The 22,568-nt window shown below is 50.8% G+C and overlaps 1 protein-coding gene across 2 annotated transcripts in view; it reads left to right on the forward strand.

The window, feature by feature from the left end:
• LOC140398020 (uncharacterized) overlaps nt 1-22,568 on the forward strand; it is a 48,551-nt gene that overhangs the window by 14,912 nt on the left and 11,071 nt on the right. The window contains exon 3 of one of the 2 annotated variants that reach the window (XM_072486249.1): nt 19,386-19,438. The exons of the other annotated variant lie outside the window; for it this stretch is intronic. The gene's annotated coding sequence lies outside the window, so the exon portion shown is untranslated. The remainder of the gene's footprint in view (nt 1-19,385; nt 19,439-22,568) is intronic. 2 annotated transcript variants of the gene reach the window in all.

Raw genomic sequence — 22,568 nt, forward strand, 5'->3', positions numbered from 1 at the left:
ATGGAAATAGAGGGATACGGACCCAGGAAGTGTAGAAGATTTTAGTTTAGACGGGCAGCATGGTCGGCACGGGCTTGGAAGGCCGAAGGGCCTGTTCCTGTGCTGTACTTTTCTTTGTTCTTTGTTCTTTGTTTGCAAGGCCCAGTAGTCGCCAAATAGGTTGGGTTAAAATGAAAACTGTCTTTCATTAACTATCAAAATGTGGGGCAGGAAAGAAATTAATGAGAAGAACCAGGGCGAGTTGATTGATTGGGAAATTAGTCACTTACAGGGGGGTTTGTTCCTGTTACAATTTTACATGGTGAAGGCATCAACTCTGAACTCGGTGACATATGAACATCTGCTTAACAGCATGATCATCATGTTACTGTACCTTTGATCATGGATAGCTAATAATTTTGACTTAAGAGTCCCTGGGACTGGATAATCCCCCTGGGAAATTCAAGTTATTAGTACCAGTAACAAAATCTGAACTCCATGAATGAATGGAGATTTACGTGTCAGTGTTGCATCTGGAAGGTCCATCCAGAGTTAAATTTGACAGTTTCACCCAAAATCTCTTGTCATTTTTCATTTTGTATAAGAATTATGTTTGAAGAAGAACAGTTCCACCCTGAAGGATTGATTCTAATCTAATTGTCATTAGCAGCATCTTGCTGTTCTGGGAGGCGAGGGAGGAGCTGGCAGGGACTCTGACCCATGCTTTTGATTCCTGTCTCGACACGAGGAGGTGCCAGAGGACTGGAGAACAGCTAATGTGGTTCCACGATTTAAGAAGGATTTTAGAGATAAGGCAGAAAACTATAGTCCAGTGAGTCTCATGTCAGTGGTAGGGAAACTTTTGGAGAAATTTCAGAAGAGAATTGGAGACAAGTTTTGATCAGGGGAAAGTAAGCATGGCTTTGTCAGAGGGAGGTCGTGCCTAACAAATTTGATTACATTTTTGAGAAGGCGACTAGATGTGTAGATGAGAGAAGTGCTGTTGATGTAGTTTATATGATTTTCAGCCCCACATGGGAGACTTATAAAGGAGGCAAATGCACATGAGATACAGGGTAATTTCAAAAGGTGGTTTCAAATTTGGCTTAGTTGTAGGAGACAGAAGGTGACTAAAGAAGGCTGCTTTAGTGACTGGAAGCCTGTTTCCAGTGGTACCATATGGATCTATGCTGGGTCCCCTCTTATTGGTCATTTATATAAACAAGATAGATGACTATGTGGGGGGAGGATAAGTAAGTTTGTGAATGACACAAAGATTGGCCTGGTGGTTAAGGTTGAGTGCGTTGGATTACAGAAAGATATAGATGGGATGGTCAAATGGGCAGATAAGTGGCAGGTGGAATTGAACCCTAAAAAGTGTGAGATGATACACTTTGGAAGGAGTAATTTGACTAGGAAGTATTGAATGAACGGTATGACATTAGGAAGTACTGTCGTGTTTGTCCATAGATTTCTGAAGGCGGAAGGGCAGGTTAATAAGATGGTGAAAAAGACATTTGGGACACTTGACTTTATCAATTGAGGCACAGATTACAAAAGCAGGGATGTCATGTATAGAACTTTGGTGAGACCACAGTTGGAGTACTGTGGGCAGTTCTGCTCCCCAGCATTTTAATGACCCACCCCCCCCCCCCTCCCACCCCCAGACTCTGTCCTTACCCACCCTGCCCTGGGAGCCTTTGAACTTTCTTGGGCCTCCGATGCCCAGACTTAAGCTCTGACGCCCTCCTGCATTTCTTCTTCTGTCCACTGCAGCAGTGTTGCTGCAGGGTCTCGAGTGCTGCCGGTCAATCAGATTGGCCGCTCGTTCTCTAAGGTGAGACTTCCTCCATAGTGAGGGACGAAATTCTCGCCTGCAGCCACTTAATGCTCATTTTGGGGGTGAGGTGGCTATGGGGGCACTCAGTGTCAGCGGGAAGCCAGACCCTACCATTCAAATTCAAGTCGGTAACTCAAGGGTATACATCCCAAGTCATGACCATGAAAGTTATTTTACATAAGTGGGGCAGTTTCTTTCATGTTCTTAACCTAATAAAAACTTCAGTGGGTGGGATTTTCTGCCCCCCACTCCCCCCTCCCCCCTCTGTGATGTGTTTTCCTGCAGCGAAAGCCATTGACTGCTGATGGGATCTTCGCGTTCCGCCAATGTGTGCGCCATTTTGCATGGCTCACCCAACCCCTTGCAAGGGAACTCACCGCGAGGGTTCACCTTTGGGGAACCGGAAGATCCCACTCGCGGGAAGGGACGAAAACTCCCACCCAGTGATAGGACTCTCATCTGTGAGTCAGAAGGTTGTATGTTCAAAACGCACTCTCGAGACATAAGCACATAACCTTAGCTGACAATTGTGTGCAGTAGTTGGGAAGTGCTGAACCTTCAGGCAAAAGCATTAACCCAAGGTCTACCTACCATCTCAGTAAAAGATCGCATGCGCTGATTGAAGAAGTGCAGGGGAATTCTCCAGTTGGCCTGGTCAGCATTTATTCCCCAAGAACCATCCCATAAACAGGTTATCTAGTCCTGTATTTCATTGCAGTGGCAGGAGATTGTTGTGCTCAAGCTGGTTGCCACAATGCCTACATTACAACAATGACTGTTCTTCCAAAGTACTCCATCGGCTGTAAAGTGCTTTGATCAAAGAAGTTACAGTGCAGAAGGAGGCCATTCGGCCTATCGAGTCTGCACCGGCTGTTGGAAAGAGCACCCTACCCAAGCCCACACCTCCACCCCATCCCCATAACCCCATAACCCAGTAACCCCGCCCAACACTAAATGAAATGGAATGAAATGAAAATCGCTTATTGTCACCAGTAGGCTTCAAATGAAGTTACTGTGAAAAGCCCCTAGTCGCCACATTCCGGCGCCTGTTCGGTACGGGAATTGAACCCGCGCTGCTGATCATGCTCTGCATTACAAGCCAGCTGTTTAGCCCACTGTGCTAAACCGGCTAAACACTTGCACAAATCAGAAACACCAAACGTACTATTACCTTCAGAGAGCCAATTCCTCACCCGAAATAAAGAAAAGCATGCAGACAAATTTCTAACTACAGTAGATGCTTTGAAGGGAGCAGTGTTGCTCCATGGGTCACCGGAATATATGTACCTTTTCACAATCAGCATTAAGTGATATTTAGTGGCATTAACCAAGACAAAATTCAAAATGTAAAGTCATGCTTGGTTTTTACATTTTCCTTGAAAATAAAAGTTTAATGAGTAGCAGAACAGGTCAAGCAAAATTAATCTGTGGATTGTCATGCCTGCAGTGGGGTTGACTAATATAATTTTAATGTAATATGCCATGATGTTAGTTCTATAGCACCAGGCTTCCCTCTGGAATATGAAAATGGTATTGTCGTTAATGTTCCTCTAAACTGGAGGCACAGCTAATGTTCTGAGAGTTATTAGAGATGAATGATATTCCTGATGTTAATGTGGGTTTATAGTGAGATTAGCATTATATTTATCAGTTTAAATGTAATGGAGATTTTTCCTTCTTTTCATTGCAATTTATGGGCCCGAGCTAACCAAGAGTCCGTTCTGGGCAGGATTAGAAGGGCTGTTCCCAGTGCTTGTAGCGCTGGGATCTACCATGCTATCTAATGGCACTCTGGTTTTTTTGTGGAACTCAAAGGGGAATGCCCCGCAAAGGCTGCACTCACTGAGCTGCAATTCCTGCACTGAGGAACACCGACGAGCGGAGCTCCTCAATGCAGGAAGAGATCGGGGCACCATTTTTAAATGGCGCCCAATCTCTCGACCCCTCCCAGACACAACCCCCAGACTCCCCAACCAAACACCCCAACTGGAGCCCCCCGCAACCCACCTCACACAGGCAAGGCACCCCTGGGCCCGAACCCCGCTCGGGCAAAATGCTGCTTGGGCACCTTTACGATGCTAGCCTGGCCATCTTGGATGTGCCCGACCAGCAAGGTTGTTCCACCTGGGCAGGCTGGCCCCTGGGTGGCCCTTCCAGAGTGCCCAGGTGGCACTGCTAGGGTGATTGGCTGACAGTGCCAAAGTGCTAGGGTGGCATCAGGCGTGCCAGGGTGCCACCCGGATCAGATACCAGCCACCTGGGGGCCTCCGTCCCCCCGTCCCCCATCCCCCCCCAGAGCTGTTCCATCTGGTCCCTGTTTGTGGGGACCAGTTCTAAGTTCTAAACCCGGCTGGGGTCTCCTTGGCAAGGCTGGTAGGTCCCAGGAGCCAGTTAGATCTAGTTTCGGCAGAGTTTAGTGAGTTTTTAAACTCAAGAATCCTGGGAGAGATCTCCTGTGGGATTAACCAGCCGCATCCAGTCCCGATTCTGGCAGGACACGGCCGATAAATCATGCCCTACATGTTTGAAAGTTGAGTTACGACAATGCATGGTACTTTATGTCCAATCCTCTATTACTAGTCTATCTTGGACCATGTGATTTGCATTCAAAGACTACAAAATTTGGCTTGGTACCACTTTTTCTGTGTGTAACAAGTGCCTTTTTTGCTTTCAAGGATGGCCTTCGAGCTGTGAAACCTGACCAGGATTTTATGCATCTGACACCTGCTGGAGCAGATAATATTTGTCGCATCTATACGTTTGCGATCCATTGTTATGTTATTCCAAGAGAGCTCAAGTTGATTCTCTCTTCTCAAAGGGCAGAAGGCAAAGTGAATGAGGATTGCAGGCTTTGCCACTGTGAGCGGTGCCATTGACTCTGCACCCATTGCCTTGAAGGCGCCCATGTCAATTCAACCTTCAGTTTGTGCACCCCTACCCAGTGCACATTACAAGTTAATGCCTGGTACTCTGGCAGCAATAATGATGCCTTTATTCTGCGGTATTTAACTCTGGCATCCCTACTTGCGCAACTATGATAGTGACTCCTGAATGACTGGGGATAATGTGTGACAACATGGTTGTTGACTCTTGTGCATAGCTTATGCAACACTTGGGCATCATGCCTTCAATGAAAGCCAAGCTGCCATTCATAATGTGACAGAGCAGACCACTGGCGTTCTGGAACAACACTTTGAATGACTGGGTTGCTCTGGAGGAGTCTTGATGTACTTGTTAGAGCACAAGTAAGACTGATGTGGTGTTCTACAGTATGCTGCAGAATTGCCAACATCAAACCACGGCCCTCGCTAATGGTTATATAGCAACCACTTGAGGTGGAGGAGGAGGAGAAAGCGAAGAGTCAACCAATCTTTTCTGGGTGAGCTGGCAGTGATTCACTCAGCAGATTACGATACCAGTATCTGTAACCCCAAATCTCCATTCACCAACAGTCTCACACCCAATCTTCCATTTGTGACTGACCATCACAGCAGCCACTTGATAGCGATGCAAAATTGAGAGCCAGCCACCACAAAATAAACATTGCAAACCATGTTGTGTTGCATACAAGTATCAACTAATTCTCACAGCGCCTATAATGTGGATGCCTTTACCTGGCCTGGTGCTCTGTTTGCAGAGCTACCCCAGTGGCTGCTTTATAGCGGATGGAAGGCTGCTGACTTCCAGCGGCGGGAACTGCAGATGGCCTTGAAGGATGCCCTGGAGCCCTTGCTGGTGACTCAGCTGCAACATCCTAGCATGGACAGTAGGAATCTTGTCTGGACTAGTGGGCAAGAAGCAACAAGGCTGAATGCTGTCATTCTGAGAGCAGCAGGTTTGTGTTGCATGGAGCCACTGCCACTCCCTGCGGCCAGTATCTCAGTAACCCTAGCAATGCATTGGAACACAGATTGCTGGGCTACTGTCTAACCCTTTGGACGGGGCAGCTGCAGTTATGATGGTAGCATTTTAACTTGCACCAAGGCTCAGCTGTTTGGTGGTCTCTGCAATGAAGCTGAGATATCAGATGCTGCATCATGGCTGGGTTCTCAAGTGGTAATCAAGTTGGGTCACCACTTCAACGCTGGAGAGGTTCTGCTTCAAGCTCTGCACAAAGCCTGTGTTCAGTTGGTGCCAGACTACTCCATGCTCTGTGAATTTATCACAGGCTTATCACTGTCACTGAGCTTTTCATTTTGCATATCCATCAGCCTATCTGCGCCATCAAAGTCCTTATCCTTGAATCCCCTTCAGCAACCTCACAGCTTTGGTGAGCTGGCACCAATTCTACACTTGTTTCCTGCCGTGGCAGCGGACCACTCATGCCTGATGTCTCGCCGCATGCAAGTCCCACCTCAGAGGAAAGTGGAATGTGGGAAGGAGGATTTGGTAAGAGGGTATCTGCATCTTCAATGGCTTCGACCCTCTCTCTGGCCCCGATCTCTGTCGTGGCTGCTCCAGTGATGGTGATGTAGCACAATCAATCACTCATGAGACGAGATGAGGAGCAATCGAACGATCGCTTTATTAAGCAGACTTGGTCCCAAGCAGCACAGTTACAGAATGCGGCTGCTGGGGAACCCGGGCTCTTATACTCCGCCTTGCTGGGTGGAGCCAGCAGGCGGCTGATCCAATCGGGACCCAGTGTCTATCCACCAATAGCCTCTCGGCATCACAGGGTACCGTAATACCCCTAATACATACCACCACATTCACCCCTTGTTAAAAAGGAACCCGACGGGGTAGTGGGCTGTATGGTGGTAGGGGGTTTCCAGAGTCGGTACCTAGGATGCCGCTAACATGGCAGCTATGCTCCGATATCAACTACTTACAATGCCGCTTTTACTGGGCAACCAAAAAATATTATTTACAGAGGCATTTCTTGCTTAACTATACTGATTCGATGGTCGTCCTCGCCGATCGTCTTAGCCCCGGTAGTGATGCAGGCGCTGGTTCGGGCCCCGTTGTCTCTGGGAGCGTCGCGATGCCTCTTTCCGCTCCAATACCCCTATTCGGGGCCGGGGGAAGGACCGATCCACCCGGGAAGGGGGCGGCTGTGGGGTGCGCCGGTGGGAGGGAGGGGGTGATTGGTGTTGGGGGTGTGTGTGAGGCTCCAGAGGGGGTCACTGGTGTTGGGGAGGGGGGGGGGTGGAGCTCCAGTGGGTGCCAGGCCCCACAGGGAGACAGTGTCCTGTTGGCCATCGGGGTATGCCACGTAGGCGTATTGAGGGTTCGCGTGGAGGAGATGAACCCTCTCGACCAACGGGTCCGATTTGTGCGTCCGCACATGCTTTCGGAGCAGGATGGGTCCCGGGGCTGCCAGCCAGGTTGGGTTGGATTGGATTTGTTTATTGTCACGTGTACCGAGGTACAGTGAAAAGTATTTTTCTGCAAGCGGCTCAACAGATCATTAAATACATGAGAAGAAAAGGGAATAAAAGAAAATACATAATAGGGCAACACAACATATACAATGTAACTACATAAGTACTGGCATTGGATGAAGCATACAGGGTGTAGTGTTAATGAGGTCAGTCCATAAGAGGGTCATTTAGGAGTCTGGAAGAAGCTTTTTTTGAGTTTGTTCGTGCGTGTTCTCAGACTTCTGTATCTCCTGCCCGATGGAAGAAGTTGGAAGAGTGAGTAAGCCGGGTGGGAGGGATCTTTGATTGTGCTGCCCGCTTTCCCCAGGCAGCGGGAGGTGTAGATGGAGTCAATGGATGGGAGGCAGGTTCGTGCGATGGACTGGGAGGTGTTCACGGCTCTCTGAAGTTTCTTGCGGTCCTGGGCCGAGCAGTTGCCATACCAGGCTGTGATGCAGCCCGATAGGATGCTTTCTATGGTGCATCTGTAAAAGATGGTAAGGGTTAATGTGGACATGCCGAATTTCCTTAGTTTCCTGAGGAAGTATAGGCGCTGTTGTGCTTTCTTGGTGGTAGCGTCGACGTGGGTGGACCAGGCAGCTTTTTGGAGATGTGCACCCCTAGGAATTTGAAACTGCTAACCATCTCCACCTCGGCCCCGTTGACGCTGACAGGGGTGTGTACAGTACTTTGCTTCCTGAAGTCAATTACCAGCTCTTTAGTTTCGCTGGCATTGAGGGAGAGGTTGTTGTCACTGCACCACTCCACTAGGTTCTCTATCTCCCTCCTGTATTCGGACTCGTCGTTATTCGAGATCCGGCCCACTATGGTCGTATCGTCAGCAAACTTGTAGATGGAGTTGGAACCAAGTTTTGCCACGCAGTCGTGTGTGTACAGGGAGTAGAGTAGGGGGCTAAGTACACAGCCTTGTGGGGCGCCGGTGTTGAGGTCTATTGTGGAGGAGGTTTTGTTGTTCATTCTTACTGATTGTGGTCTGTTGGTCAGAAAATCGAGGATTCAGTTGCAGAGTGGGGAGCCAAGTCCTAGGTTTTGGAGCTTTGATATGAGCTTGGCTGGGATTATGGTGTTGAAGGCGGAGCTGTAGTCAATAAATAGGAGTCTAATGTAGGAGTCCTTGTTATCAAGATGCTCTAGGGATGAGTGTAGGGCCAGGGAAATGGTGTCTGATGTGGACCGGTTGCAGCGGTATGCGAATTGCAGTGGATCAAGGCGTTCTGGGAGTATGGAGGTGATGCGCTTCATGATCAACCTCTCGAAACACTTCATTACGACTGAAGTCAGGGCCACTGGTCGGTAGTCATTGAGGCACGTTGCCTGGTTCTTCTTTGGTACCGGTATGATGGTGGTCTTCTTGAAGCAGCTGGGGACCTCGGAGTGGAGTAGGGACAGGTTAAAGATGTCCGTGAATACCTCTGCCAGCTGGTCCGCGCAGGCTCTGAGTGCATGACCAGGGATCCCGTCCGGGCCTGTCGCCTTCCGAGGGTTCACTTTCAGGAAGGCCAATCTGACTTTGGAAGCTGTGATGGTGGGTATGGGTGAATTACGGGCTGCTGGGGCATTCGACAGCGGATTGTTGGTTACCTGCTCGAACCGAGCATAGAATGCATTGAGTTCATCGGGGAGGGGTGCGCTGCTGCCAGAGATACTGTTCGGCTTCACTTTGTAGCCCGTAATGTTGTTTAGTCCTTGCCACAACCGCCGAGAGTCTGTCTGTGACTCTAGCTTGGTTTGATATTCTCTCTTGGCATCTCGGATGGCTTTGCGGAGGTCGTACCTGGATTTCTTGTATACGTAAGGGTCGTCTGACTTGAACGCCTCAGACCTGTCCTTCAGTAGGGAGTCAATCTCGCGATTGAGCCATGGTTTCCGGTTGGGGAACACACGTACTGCTTTCTTTGGCACGCAGTTGTCCACACATTTGCTGATGAAGTCTGTGACAGTGGTGGCATACTCATTTAAGTTGGTCGCTGAGTTCTTAAATATGGACCAGTCCACTGTCTCTAAGCAGTCACGTAAGAGCTCTTCTGTCTCCTCGGACCAGCACTACACAACCTTCTTAGCTGGATTCTCCCGCTTGAGTTTCTGCTTGTATGCCGGGAGAAGGAGCACCTTCTTATGGTTGGAAGTGACGTTCTGGAGGAGGACTTCCTAGGGAAGACAAGGAGGTGTCCGTGAGGTGTTTGATTCGTTGTTGTACACAGCAACGACCGGATGGAGTGGAGGGCGTCCGGGAGGACTTCCTGCCAGCGGGAAACTGGGAGACTTCTGGACCGTAGGGCCAGCAGGACGGTCTTCCAGACTGTTCCGTTCTCCCTCTCTACCTGACCGTTCCACCAGGGGTTGTAACTGGTCGTCCTGCTCGAGGCGATGCCCTTGCTGAGCAGGAATTGACGCAGTTCGTCGCTCATGAAGGAGGACCTCCTATCGCTATGTATGTAGGCGGGGAAACAGAACAGTGTAAAGATGGTGCCGAGGGCTTTAATGACCATGGCCCCGGTCATGTCGGGACAGGGGATGGCAAATGGAAACCGGGAGTATTCGTCAATCACGTTCAGGAAGTACGTGTTGCGATCGGTGGAGGGGAGGGGGCCTTTGAAGTCCAGACTGAGGCGTTAAAAGGGACGGGAAGCCTTTATCAGGTGCGCTTTATCTGGCCGGTAGAAGTGCGGTTTGCACTCTGCGCAGATCTGGCAGTTCCTGGTGGCGGTCCTGACCTCCTCGATGGAGTAGGGCAGGTTGCGGGTCTTTACGAAGTGATAGAACCGAGTAACCCCCGGGTGGCAGAGGTCCTCGTGGAGGGTTCGGAGACGGTCCACTTGTGCGTTGGCACATGTGCCGCGGGATAGGGCATCGGACAGCTCGTTCAGCTTTCCAGGACGATACAAGATCTCATAATGTGGAGATGCCGGCGTTGGACTGGGGTGAGCACAGTACGAAGTCTTACAACACCAGGTTAAAGTCCAACAGGTTTGTTTCGATGTCACTAGCTTTCGGAGCGCTGCTCCTTCCTCAGGTGAATGAAGAGGTATGTTCCAGAAACACATATATAGACAAATTCAAAGATGCCAAACAATGCTTGGAATGCGACCATTAGCAGGTGATTAAATCTTTACAGATCCAGAGATGGGGTCTACTCTCCAAAATCAGTTGCATTCTTGGACACACTCGTCTCCATCAAGGATGGTCACCTCAGCACTTCGCTTTACCGCAAACCCATGGATAACCTCATGATGCTCCACTTCTCCAGCTTCCACCCTAAACACATTAAAGAAGCCATCCCCTATGGACAAGCGCTCCGTATACACAGGATCTGCTCAGACGAGGAGGAGCGTAACAGACATCTACAGACGTTGAAAGATGCCCTCGTACGAACGGGATATGGCGCTCGACTCATCGATCAACAGTTCCAACGTGCCACAGCGAAAAACCGCACCGACCTCCTCAGAAGACAAACATGGGACACAACCGACAGAATACCCTTCGTCGTCCAGTACTTCCCCGGAGCGGAGAAACTACGTCATCTTCTTCACAGCCTTCAACACGTCATTGATGACAATGCACATCTTGCCAAGGTCATCCCCACACCCCCACTACTTGCCTTCAAACAACCGCGCAACCTCAAACGAACCATTGTTTGCAGCAAACTACCCAGTCTTCAGAACAGTGACCACGACACCACACAACCCTGCCATGGCAATCTCTGCAAGACGTGCCAGATCATTGACATGGATACCGCTATTACACATGAGAACACCACCCACCAGGTACGCGGTACGTACTCGTGCGACTCGGCCAACATTGTCTACCTCATACGCTGCAGGAAAGGATGTCCTGAAGCGTGGTACATTGGCGAGACCATGCAGACGCTGCGACAACGAATGAACGGACATCGCGCAACAATCACCAGGCAGGAATGTTCCCTTCCAGTCGGAGAACGCTTCAGCAGTCAAGGGCATTCAGCCTCTGATCTCCGGGTAAGCGTTCTCCAAGGCGGCCTTCAGGACGCGCAACAACGCAGAATCGCCGAGCAGAAACTTATAGCCAAGTTCCGCACACATGAGTGCGGCCTCAACCGGGTCCTGGGATTCATGTCACATTACATTCATCCCCCACCATCTGGCCTGCGAAATCCTACCAACTGTCCTGGCTTGATGTAATTCACACCTCTTTAACCTGGGGTTACCGCATCTCTGGATCTGTAAAGATTTAATCACCTGCTAATGGTCGCATTCCAAGCATTGTTTGGCATCTTTGAATTTGTCTATATATGTGTTTCTGGAACATACCTCTTCATTCACCTGAGGAAGGAGCAGCGCTCCGAAAGCTAGTGACATCGAAACAAACCTGTTGGACTTTAACCTGGTGTTGTAAGACTTCGTACCAAGATCTCATAGTTATAGGTGGAGAGTTCGATCCACCACTGCAAGATCTTGTCGTTCTTGATCTTGCCCCGCTGTGCATTATCGAACATGAAGGCAACCGACCGTTGGTCAGTGAGGAGAGTGAATCTCCAACCGGCCAGGTAATGCCTCAAATGCCGCACAGCTTCCACTATGGCCTGGGCCTCCTTTTCCACTGAGGAGTGGCGGATTTCTGAAGCGTGGAGGGTGCGTGAAAAAAAGGCCACGGGTCTGCCCGCTTGGTTGAGGGTGGCCGCCAGAGCTATGTCAGACGCGTTGCTCTCGACTTGGAAGGGGAGGGACTCGTCGGTTGCGTGCATCGTGGCCTTTGCGATATCCGCTTTGATGCGGCTGAAGGCCTGGCGGGCCTCTGTCGACAGGGGAAAAACCGTGGACTGGATTAGTGGACGGGCCTTGTCCGCGTTGTTGGCGACCCACTGGGCGTAATAAGAGAAAAAGCGCAGGCAGCTTTCCAGGGCCTTGGAGCAGTGGGGGAGGGAGAACTCCATGAGGGGGCGCATGCGTTCGGGGTCTGGGCCTATCACTCCATTTCGCACTACGTAGCCGAGGATGGCGAGACGGTCGGTCCTAAACACGCATTTTTCCCTGTTGTATGTGAGATTCAGGGCGTTCGCGGTCTGGAGGAATTTGCAGAGGTTGGCGTCGTGGTCCTGCTGGTCGTGGCCGTAGATGGTGACGTTGTCGAGGTATGGGAACGTGGCCCGCAAACCGTACCGATCAACCATTCGGGCTATCTCCCGTTGGAAGACCGAGACCCCGTTAGTGACGCCGAATGGAACCCTTAAAAAATGATAGGGCCGCCCATCTGCTACGAAAGCAGTGTATTTTTGGTCGCTCGGGTGGATGCGGAGCTGGTGGTAGGCGGACCTAAGGTCCACCATGGAAAAGACCTTGTACTGTGCAGTCCGATTGACCATGTCGGATATGCGGGGGAGAGGGTACGCATCCAGCTGCGTGTACCTATTGATGGTTTGACTATAGTCTACGACCATCCTCTGTTTCTCTCCGGTCTTTACAACTACCACCTGGGCTCTCCAGGGACTATTGCTGGCCTGAATTACGCCTTCCCTCAGCAGCTGCTGGACTTCTGACCGGATAAAAGATCGGTCCTGGGCGCTGTACCGTCTGCTCCTAGTGGCGACTGGTTTGCAATCCGGGGCGAGGTTCGCGAACAGGGAAGGCGGATCGACCTTGAGGGTCGCGAGGCTGCATATAGTGAGTGGGGGTATAGGGCCACAGAATTTAAACGTTAAACTCTGGAGATTACACTGAAAATCCAATCCCAGGAATGTGGCAGCGCAGAGGTGGGGAAGGACGTAAAGCCGGTAGTTCTTGAACTCCCTCCCCTGCACCGTGAGGTTCGCGATGCAGAACCCTTTTATCTCTACCGAATGGGACCCTGCTACCAGGAAAATGTTTTGATTACTCGGGTGGATCGGAAGGGAACAGCGTCTTACCGTATCGTGGTGTATAAAACTCTCCATGCTCCCAGAGTCGATCAGGCAGGGCGTCTCGTACCCATTTATAAATATAGTCGTTGATGCTGTTTGGAGCGTCCGGGGCCACAGAAGCCAGTCGTAGTTACTGCATCGGGGCGTTTTCTTCAGGCCCCGTGTGGCCGTCCACGGGGTCCTTAGGCGTCAGCCAAGATGGCGGCATCCACGGGTCGCACACGGTCGGGGGTGGACAAGATGGCGCTGTCCATGGATTACACGTTCCTGGGGGAGCACAAAATGGCGGCGCCCATCCCTCCCGCGTGGAGTCCGGGACCCAAGATGGCGGCGCCCATTGGCCGCACATGGATCGCTGGGGGGGGTTGAGTTTGGGGTTCTCCCCCGGAGATTGCGGCTACCCCCCGGGCCTGGCACACTGCTAGAAAGTGCCCCTTTTTGCCGCACCCTTTACAGAGGGCCTGACGGGCCGGGCAGCGCATTTGGGGGTGTTTGCCCGGCCCACAAAAGTAGCAGCGGGGCTCCCGCGGGTGATCCGCCGCTCTTGCAGCGCAGGCCTGCGGGGGGGGGGGGCGGGGGGTCCCGGGGGTTCAGTCGCGGCGGGGGTCCACGGTGCCCAAGTGGCTGCCGCGCGGTCGGGGGCGTAGGCGCGGGCGTTCTGTGACGCCACATCAAACGAGGCCACGAGGGCCCGTGCCTCTGAGGCCTAGTGTGTCTCTTTCCAGCAATCGCTGCCGAATTTGGGATGAAAGCATACCTGCCACGAACGCACCTCGGACCAGTAGCTCTGTGTGTTCGTTAGCCGAAACCGATGGGCAGTTGCAGTTTCTCCCCAGTATTAACAGCGCATTGTAGAATTCGTCCAGCGATTCCCTGTGGATATGCCGTCTCGTAGCGAGCTGGTGGCCTGCGTAGACATGGTTGACGGGCCAAACGTAGATTCCTATCAGCATGGCGATCGCCGTCGGGAAATCGTCCGCATCCTCTATGAGCGTGTAGATTTCAGAGCTCACCATGGCATGCAGGACCTGGATTTTCTGGTCTTTGTAGGTATGCCGGGGGCCGTTCGGAAGTATCCTTCAAAACACGCTAACCAGTGTTTAAAAGTGGCCGCTGAGTTTGCCGCGTGGCGGCTGATTCGCAGACACTCCGGAAAGATTCGGAGGTCCATGTCCTTAAAAGTTTGCGTAATAAATTGTAGCACAATCAATCACTCACAAGACGAGATGAGAAGGAGTCGAACGATGACTTTATTACGCAGACTTGTTCCCCAGCAGCACAGTTACAGAATGCGGCTGCTGGGAGAACCCGGGCTCTTATACTCCGCCTTGCCGGGTGGAGCCAGCAGGCGGCTGATCCAATCGGGACCCAGTGTCTATCCACCAATAGCCTCTCGGCATCACAGGGTACCTTAATACCCCTAATACATACCACCACAGGTGACAACCGTGTCCTCCATGGAAGTGAGGACATGCAACCATGCCTGCTTCCCTGCAGCTGGTGTGTGCCACATTGTCCTGCGAGAGAGTAGGAAGTGTGTCATAGATCATAGAATTTACAGTGCCGAAGGAGGCCATTCGGCCCATCGAGTCTGCACCGGCTCTTGGAACGAGCACCCTACCCAAGGTCAACACCTCCACCCTATCCCCATAACCCAGCAACCCCACCCAACACTAAGGGCAATTTTGGACACTAAGGGCAATTTATCATGGCCAATCCACCTAACCTGCACATCTTTGGACTGTGGGAGGAAACCGGAGCACCCGGAGGAAACCCACGCACACACGATATGCAGACTCCGCACAGACAGTGGCCCAAGCTGGAATTGAACCTGGGACCCTGGAGCTGTGAAGCAATTGTGCTATCCACAATGCTACTGTGCTGTCAGTAAGCATGGTTCAATGTGTTTGGGTGTGGTGCTTGCAGCACTGGTAATTATTTAAAGGTTAGGTGATATGAATGTTAGGTTCGAGTTGATACAGATTGTTGGTAGGGCAATGACAGGGGGGTGATGCATTGAGAATCGAGTAAGGAGTCGGTGGAATGTGCCACCTTAAGATGCATTTACTTACCTAGACTACTCACATGAGGTCATTGAACTTCTAGTGGCACCGAACCCAGGTCCTTAGGAACCCTGACTGCCAGGGTTATTTGGTCCCTGCCTTTGTAAAGTTTATCTCAGGGGAGGTGGGTGAAGCTCCTGGCTCCCTGTGGATAGATGACATCGCTCTTCCTCTACTTCTCCTACACCAAGGCTTTCAGTGAAACAGCTTGCAGCCTGGACTCTGCCATGTTCATAGAATCATAGAATTTACAGTGCAGAATGAGGCCATTTGGCCCATCGAGTCTGCACCAGCTCTTGGAAAGAGCACCCAAGACGTCGCCTACACCCTATCCCTGTAACCCAGTAACCCCGCCTAACCTTTTTGGATACTATGGGGCAATTTAGCATGGCCAATCCACCTAACCTGCACATCTTTGGACTGTGGGAGGAAACCGGAGCACCCGGAGAAAACCCACGCACACACATGGAGAACGTGCAGACTCCGCACAGACAGTGACCCACGCCGGGAATCGAACCTGGGACCCTAGAGCTATGAAGCAACTGTGCTAGCCATTGTGCTACCGTGCTGCTCCATGGTGTTCCATCTTTGTGTCATTCCGAGGTCAAAATCACTTTTGGAATGACTGCAAGAACCTGCTCTAGAAACATTTTTTTTTTTCAAAAAATATACTTTATTCATAGAATCTGTCATAAACATTACAGAACATTTCGAAATGTCTTGACTGTACATTTCCATCAGAGTTACGCAGTCCCTTGACTTTCTTCCATTCAATTTTGATAACGTTACACACATATCGCTCTTTACGTTACAATTCCTTCTTAAACATTTACATTGTCATGTTTCTTTTATGCATTGGAGTGTTAATGACCCAGACTGAGGGGGGTTTACACTGTTACCCGCCCCTTGGTGTACATTTGCTGGTAAGACCTTACACAGTGGTCTTTCCCCATTGCGCCTTGGCGGCAGCTGCCCCAAGCTTGAGTGCGTCCATCAGCACATAGTCCTGGACCTTGGAATGTGCCAGTCTGCAACACTCGGTCGAGGACAGCTCTTTGCACTGGAAGATCAGCAAGTTTCGGGTAGACCAAAGAGCGTCTTTCACCGAGTTGATGACCTTCCAGCAGCAGTTGATGTTTGTCTCGGTGTGTATCCCTGGAAACAGTCCGTAGATCACAGAGTCCTGTGTCACAGAGCTGCTCGGGATGAACCTTGACAAATACCACTGCATCTCTCTCCAGACCTTCTTTGCAAAGGCACATTCCACAAGGAGGTGGGTGACCGTCTCATTTCCCCCACAGCCACTCCGAGTGCAGCGTGCAACGGCGCTGAGCCTTCGGGTGTACATGAAGAAATGCATGCCCCTTTATGAAGAGCAGGCTAACTTTACATAGTGCAGGCTACCTTGAACTTGTGTTAGCCTCTCAATTATGAACCCTTCTCCTCAGGCATGTGGCCACGGAATAACGTATTGGCTGCATATTACTGTCATTTAAATGAATAGACATGTGGGGCTGGATTTAACTGGGGTGCAGCAGTCCCCAACCACCTCACTAAGAGGTCAGGGGTGGCGACCATCCAGCAAATGGATGGCTGCTCCACAGCCATTTAATGTCCGATTGGTGGCCAATAGACGGGAGGTGGGATTTCCATTTGGAACAGGACGTCCTGCCTCAGAAAGTTGTATTTCAGCCCAGGAGGTGGCGTGCAGCACTGGACTGAAACTGGTGAGTATTTGAGGGTCTCACCATAGGCAGATTGGCATGGCCCAGTGAGGAGGGTGATGTGAGGGGAGGGGGGGGGAATTGATGAGAGTGGGTTTTGAGGGGATGTACAGTGGGGGGGAACTTGGGGAGGGTGACACCTTGGGAAGGCCCTTCAATGGGCCCAGAGAACCTGTTCAGGAGGGACTAACTGCCCCCCGCCACACCCCACGCCTGCCAGGATAAGCTGATAGCCAAATACTTGGCATGGGCCTCTCCCCGCTATTGGTTAAATCCTAGCTATGCTGATAACGGGATGAGGCCCTTAAGCGGGCATTAATTACTTAAGGGCGTCTTGTGGCCCATTTGTGGGTGGTCCACCCGACTCCACCCCAGTTGCTGGTAAAGTGGTGGTGGGGGCAGTGGGCAGCAAGTTAGGCAGTAGGCAGGCCACCCACAGGATTTATCATGGTCTGACCCGGGTGGTGGGTGGAGTGTAAAATCCAGCCCGGAAAATTTGTGTCTGCATCAGAAGCAATGGCAGAGGATTAATCCTGCATTGTGAACCCTGAACCTATATTTGTGCATTATCGAACTGCGAAGCCCTAATATGATGCCCACTGCATCATTTAAATATTAACAACAGTATTAGGGTGGCATGGTAGCACAGTGGTTAGCACTGCTGCCTCACAGCTCCAGGGACCCAGGTTCAATTCCGGCCTCAGGTCACTGTCTGTGTGGAGTCTGCATGTCCTCATCGTGCCTGCGTGGGTTGCCATCGGGTGCTCCGGTTTCCTCCCATAGTCCAAAGATAAGCAGATTAGGTGGATTGGCCAGGCTAAATTGCCCCTTAATGTCAAAAAGATTAGGTGAAGTTACTGGGATAGGGTAGAGGAGTGGGCTTAAGTAGGGTGCTCTTTCCAAGGGCCAATATAGACTTGATGGGCCGAATGGCCTCCTTCTGAACTGCAAATTCTATGTTCTAACTCAACTACTAATTCACATGTGTCATAAAATAGCAGCCTAATTGTTTTCTGACTTACATATTGATGTTCAAGGGTTCAATTCTGCTTATTACAATGCAGAGCGCAGTGGCATGTGCACCACCGTGTACTTTCACTATTTTTCTTTGTTCATTTCTTTCCTTAGTTCCATTATTTAATTTTCCTTTTATCGGGCGAAATTCTCCGTAATCGGTGCGATGTCCGCCGACCGGCGCCAAAAACGTCGCAAATCAGTCCGTCATCGCACTGCCCCAAAGGTGCATAATTCTCCGCCCCTTGAGCGGCCGAGCCCTAACCTTGAGGGGCTAGGCCCGCGCCGGACTGATTTCTGCCCCGCCAGCTGGCGGGAAAGGCCTTTGGTGTCAGGCGGCGCATGCGCGGGAGCGTCAGCGGCCACTCATGGCATCCCCGCACATGCGCAGTGGAGGGAGTCTCTTCCGCCTCCGCCATGGTGGAGACCGTGGCGAAGGCGGAAGGAAAAGAGTGCCCCCACGGCACAGGCCCGCCCGTGGATCGGTGGGCCCCGATCGCGGGCCAGGTCACCGTGGGGGCACCCCCCGGGGCCAGATTGCCCCCAGGACCCCGGAGCCCGCCCGCGCTGCCTTGTCCCGCCGGTAAGAGAGTTGGTTTAATCCACGCCGGCGGGATAGGTATTCTAGCAGCGGGACTTCGGCCCATCCGGGCCGGAGAATCGCCGGCGGGGGGGGGGGGGCCGCCAACCGGCGCGGCGTGATTCCCGCCCCCGCCGAATATCCGATATCCGGTGCCGGAGAATTCGGCAACCGGCGGGGGCGGGATTCACGCCAGCCCCTGGCGATTCTCCGACCCGGCGGGGGGTCGGAGAATCTCGCCCATCATCTTCTTACCCTAATGTTGTTCCCCAGTTCTTGCGACCATTCTTGTGTGAGGTTGTTTCCTACTGCAGTGTAAAGACAGCAAGGAAGCTGATAGAATTCATTTAATATCTCTTGTGGTAATCTTAATTAAGTTTTCACACAGTACAAACCTTGTCAACATCTGGAGATCAGGGAGCAGAATTTATAATGCTCTCCCTTGGGGAGGCCCTTCAGTGGACCCTGAGAGCCTGTTCAGGAGGGACTAAATGTCCCCAACCACCCCCCCCCATCCCCCCAGCCCCCCGATAATGATAGCAGAACGTACTGAAATAAATAATGTGGAAATACTGTCCATGTGAAGAGGGGGAAAAAGAAAACTGTAGTCCCGATATTTACCAACATGGGATTTCCAAAGGTGAGAAGGAGCCTTGGTAGGGTGGGTTTTAACTCTACAGTGTGCAGTGGGTAGCACTGCAGCCTCACGGCACCGAGGTCCCAGGTTCGATCCCGGCTCTGGGTCACTGTCTGTGTGGAGTTTGCATATTCTCCCCGTGTTTGCATGGGTTTCGCCCCCACAACCCAAAGATGTACTGGGTAGGTGGATTGGCCATGTTAAATTGCCGCTTAATTGGAAAATTGAATTGGGTACTGTAAAAAAAATTTTTTTTTAACTCTACAGTATGCGTGTCTGTTTTTTTAAACAGGTTTGATAGGCTTGGCTTTCTCTTGGATGGGTAACATTGCAACACAGGAGCAGGTAGGTTGGGGATGTTGGGAGAGGTTGTAGAATGTGGGGCTGGACACATTGATGGTTTGAAGAGCGAGGGAACAGTCACAGCCGCTCGGAGACAGGTTGGGGGCAAAGGTGGAGGTTTGGTGAGGGGTGGTGAGGGGGAACTTCGTGATCATGTTAGGACTCCAAAAGTAATTAGGAGCAGATGTAAGCAATAGGGCCCTTTGAGCTTGCTCCGCCATTCAATCAGATCATGGCTGATCTCTTCCTGGTCTCAAATCCACCTCCCTACCTGTTCCCCATATCCCTAATGCCTGTTTTTTAAATCAGAAATATATCTATCTTTTATATATAGGGGAGGGGGGGGTTCAAACCTCAGTGGGGACAAATCACAGAGATGAGGGGATCTGATTGTGGGGAGAGAAGCAGGTTCGCTTGAGATTGTAACAAAAATGGTAGGGAAGGGGAGAATAAAGTGGAATGGACTATTTACAGTTCCTTTCACTGTGATATAACATAAAGTTGTCCTGGGGGTTGTGAAGGTAATCCATATGGATAAAGGTACAAATAAGGAAGGGATATGCAACATTATTTGCCCACATTACAAACTACTCAACAGTGGAGCTTTGCAGTCAATTCAGAGAGAAAAATGGATCAATACATGGAAATAAATAATGGACTAAAATTAAGATATTGCGTGGATCAAGTTGGGAAACACACTACAGTTCATGTAGGTCTACTTCCAAGATAAGTATGTTTTTAGTCCCACTATTAGATCTGGGAAATGGATGGAAATTAATTTTTATTAGTCTTCCAATGGATGTGGGTGTTGCTGGCAAGGCTATTCCTTTGTTGCCCATCCCAAATTGTCCTCGAACTCAGTGGCTTGCTGGGCTATTTCAGAAGGCAAGAGTCAACCACATTACTGAGGATCTGGAGTCATATGTAGGTCACACCAGGTAGGGATGGCAGATTTTGGCACGAGTGAACCATTGGCGCGATCTTCCGGCAATGATGGGCCGGAAAAGCAGCTCGCTGAGGTGCTGCATCGTGGGTGAAAGCTGGACGACCCCGCTCCCGGGATCCACCCAGCTCGCAATGCCTCGCGAGATTCAACGTAATCTCACGAGGCGATGCAAGGTGAATGCCGCCCACAATGGGTGGGATCACGTTTTAGCAAATCTGCATATTAGAGCGAGGCAGTAAGCCGTATACTCTAATGTGCAGATTCCAGAGGTACCTGAGGCTTTGGGACTCAACCCCTTCACCTTGCCCTTCAGGCAAGTGCTGTTTGGTACTGGTTACCGCAAACGGGGACCAGATGGAACGTCACTCGTGGATGTCTCCCAAGGGGATCGGAGGCCCCCAGGTGCAATGCCCTTTGGGCAGGGTGGTTCCCTGGCACTGCTGGTGTCACCTGGGTACTCTGGCACTGCCAGCCTGGTACCCTAGCAGTGCAACCTGGGTGCCAGCCTGGCATTGCCAAGGTGCCCAGGTGGCACTGCCAAGCTGGCATTTTTTGCGCGTGTGCGTTCGGGCTGAGGTTGCCTACCGTGGGTGTTGGGAGGTGCGGGGGACCCCTCCCATGTTGAGTTCGGGCTGGGGGGAGTTTGGGGATTTTTCTTGTGGGCCTCGGAAATCAGGACACAATTTAAAAACAATGGGGAGTTCACTACAGCTGGGTCTTCCGGCGAGCAGAGTTCCCCATCAAACAATGTGTGGCCTCAGCCACGTGTTCCCCGTTTAGGCCCCTTACTCAACGCCAGTCACGTTGAATAGCCATGTGTTTCTCGGCACTTGAAGTGCCAGGTAACACGCGGCTAAACGCCCTCGCTAGGGGATCTTTGTTCTCTTTTGGGAAAATCGTGCCCCGTATCTTTGTTTTCAAAGCAATCAATGATGTCTCATCTTTCAATACCCAGATTTTATTAATTGAATTTTACATTCCACCAGCTGCCATAGTGAGATTGGAAACCATGTTCCAGAGCATTAGCCTAGGCTGGGATTACTAGTCCAGTTGTATTGCCTGTACACTACCATGTGGCAGTTTCTACAATACTCAATCAATTTGTAACATCCAACAGCAAGTTTGAAATTTGTACAGTCCTTGTGTTGTTTTTCTGTTCCTTGTTCCTCTCATTTCTCACCTCTCTGGCCCATTTCCTGGACTGCTATTCTCATTCTATTTTTTTGTTTTTAATCGTATTAATTAGAAATACTAATTATTTTGGATTTTCACCCAGTCGGTTTGATCAATTGTAACCTGTTTCCTGAACAGCAGACATTGGTCATGAAGGACTCTTCTGTAACACACCTTCACAGTGGCTATTTAAGTTTTGGTGTAATGAGCAGTGATTCAAATGTTCTCAGCAGGAAACTGGAAAACTCAGACAAAGCAGAAGGTTCATATAGCCTGAGTCCCCGTGTCTGCATGGGTCTCACTCCCACAACCCAAAGCTGTGCATGTTGGTGGATTGGCCATGCCTAAATTGCCCCTTCATTGGAAAAAAAGAAATGGATACTTTCAATTCAAAATATAGCTTAAGTCACAGGCATTTCTGCATTTTGAAAAATTGTTTTCTAAATCTACAGCAGTACCAGCTTGGTTCAATAGTAAATATTGTGCTCTTAAGTTGTAGATTTTTGACCAAACCAAAACTTGGACACATGTTCAAGTGTGACACGTTCAGTGCAGTGTGGATGAAAAGCGAGGTTATTCATTTCTAATCAGGAAGAATACAAAAGCAGTATAATATTCAAATGGAGGGCGTTTGCAGAACTCATGTTTATATTCTATCTTTCACTCAATGATCTGTTTTCCAGAACAATACTATCTATCATACTGTCACTAGGGCTGGATTATCCGGTCACCAACACTGAAATCGCATTCGGCCAACGGCCGGAGAATGTAAATTCCCGCTGAAATCGGGGGCGGCGCCGCTTTCACGATGTTCTGCCCCCTCCAGAGCCACGTATCGACGGCCTGAGGCCCGCCCCCCCCCCCCCGATGCTCCGCCCCCGACCGGCCGAGTTCGCGACGGCGCGGGATACGTGTGGTCTCATCCTTCCGGAACCCGGCGTGGCGGCTGCGGACTCAGTCCAGCGCAGCCACAGTCGGGGGAGGACCGATCCGCGGGCAAGGGGGGACATATTT

This window comes from Scyliorhinus torazame, chromosome 21 (genome assembly GCF_047496885.1).
Source record: "Scyliorhinus torazame isolate Kashiwa2021f chromosome 21, sScyTor2.1, whole genome shotgun sequence".
NCBI lineage: Eukaryota > Metazoa > Chordata > Chondrichthyes > Carcharhiniformes > Scyliorhinidae > Scyliorhinus > Scyliorhinus torazame.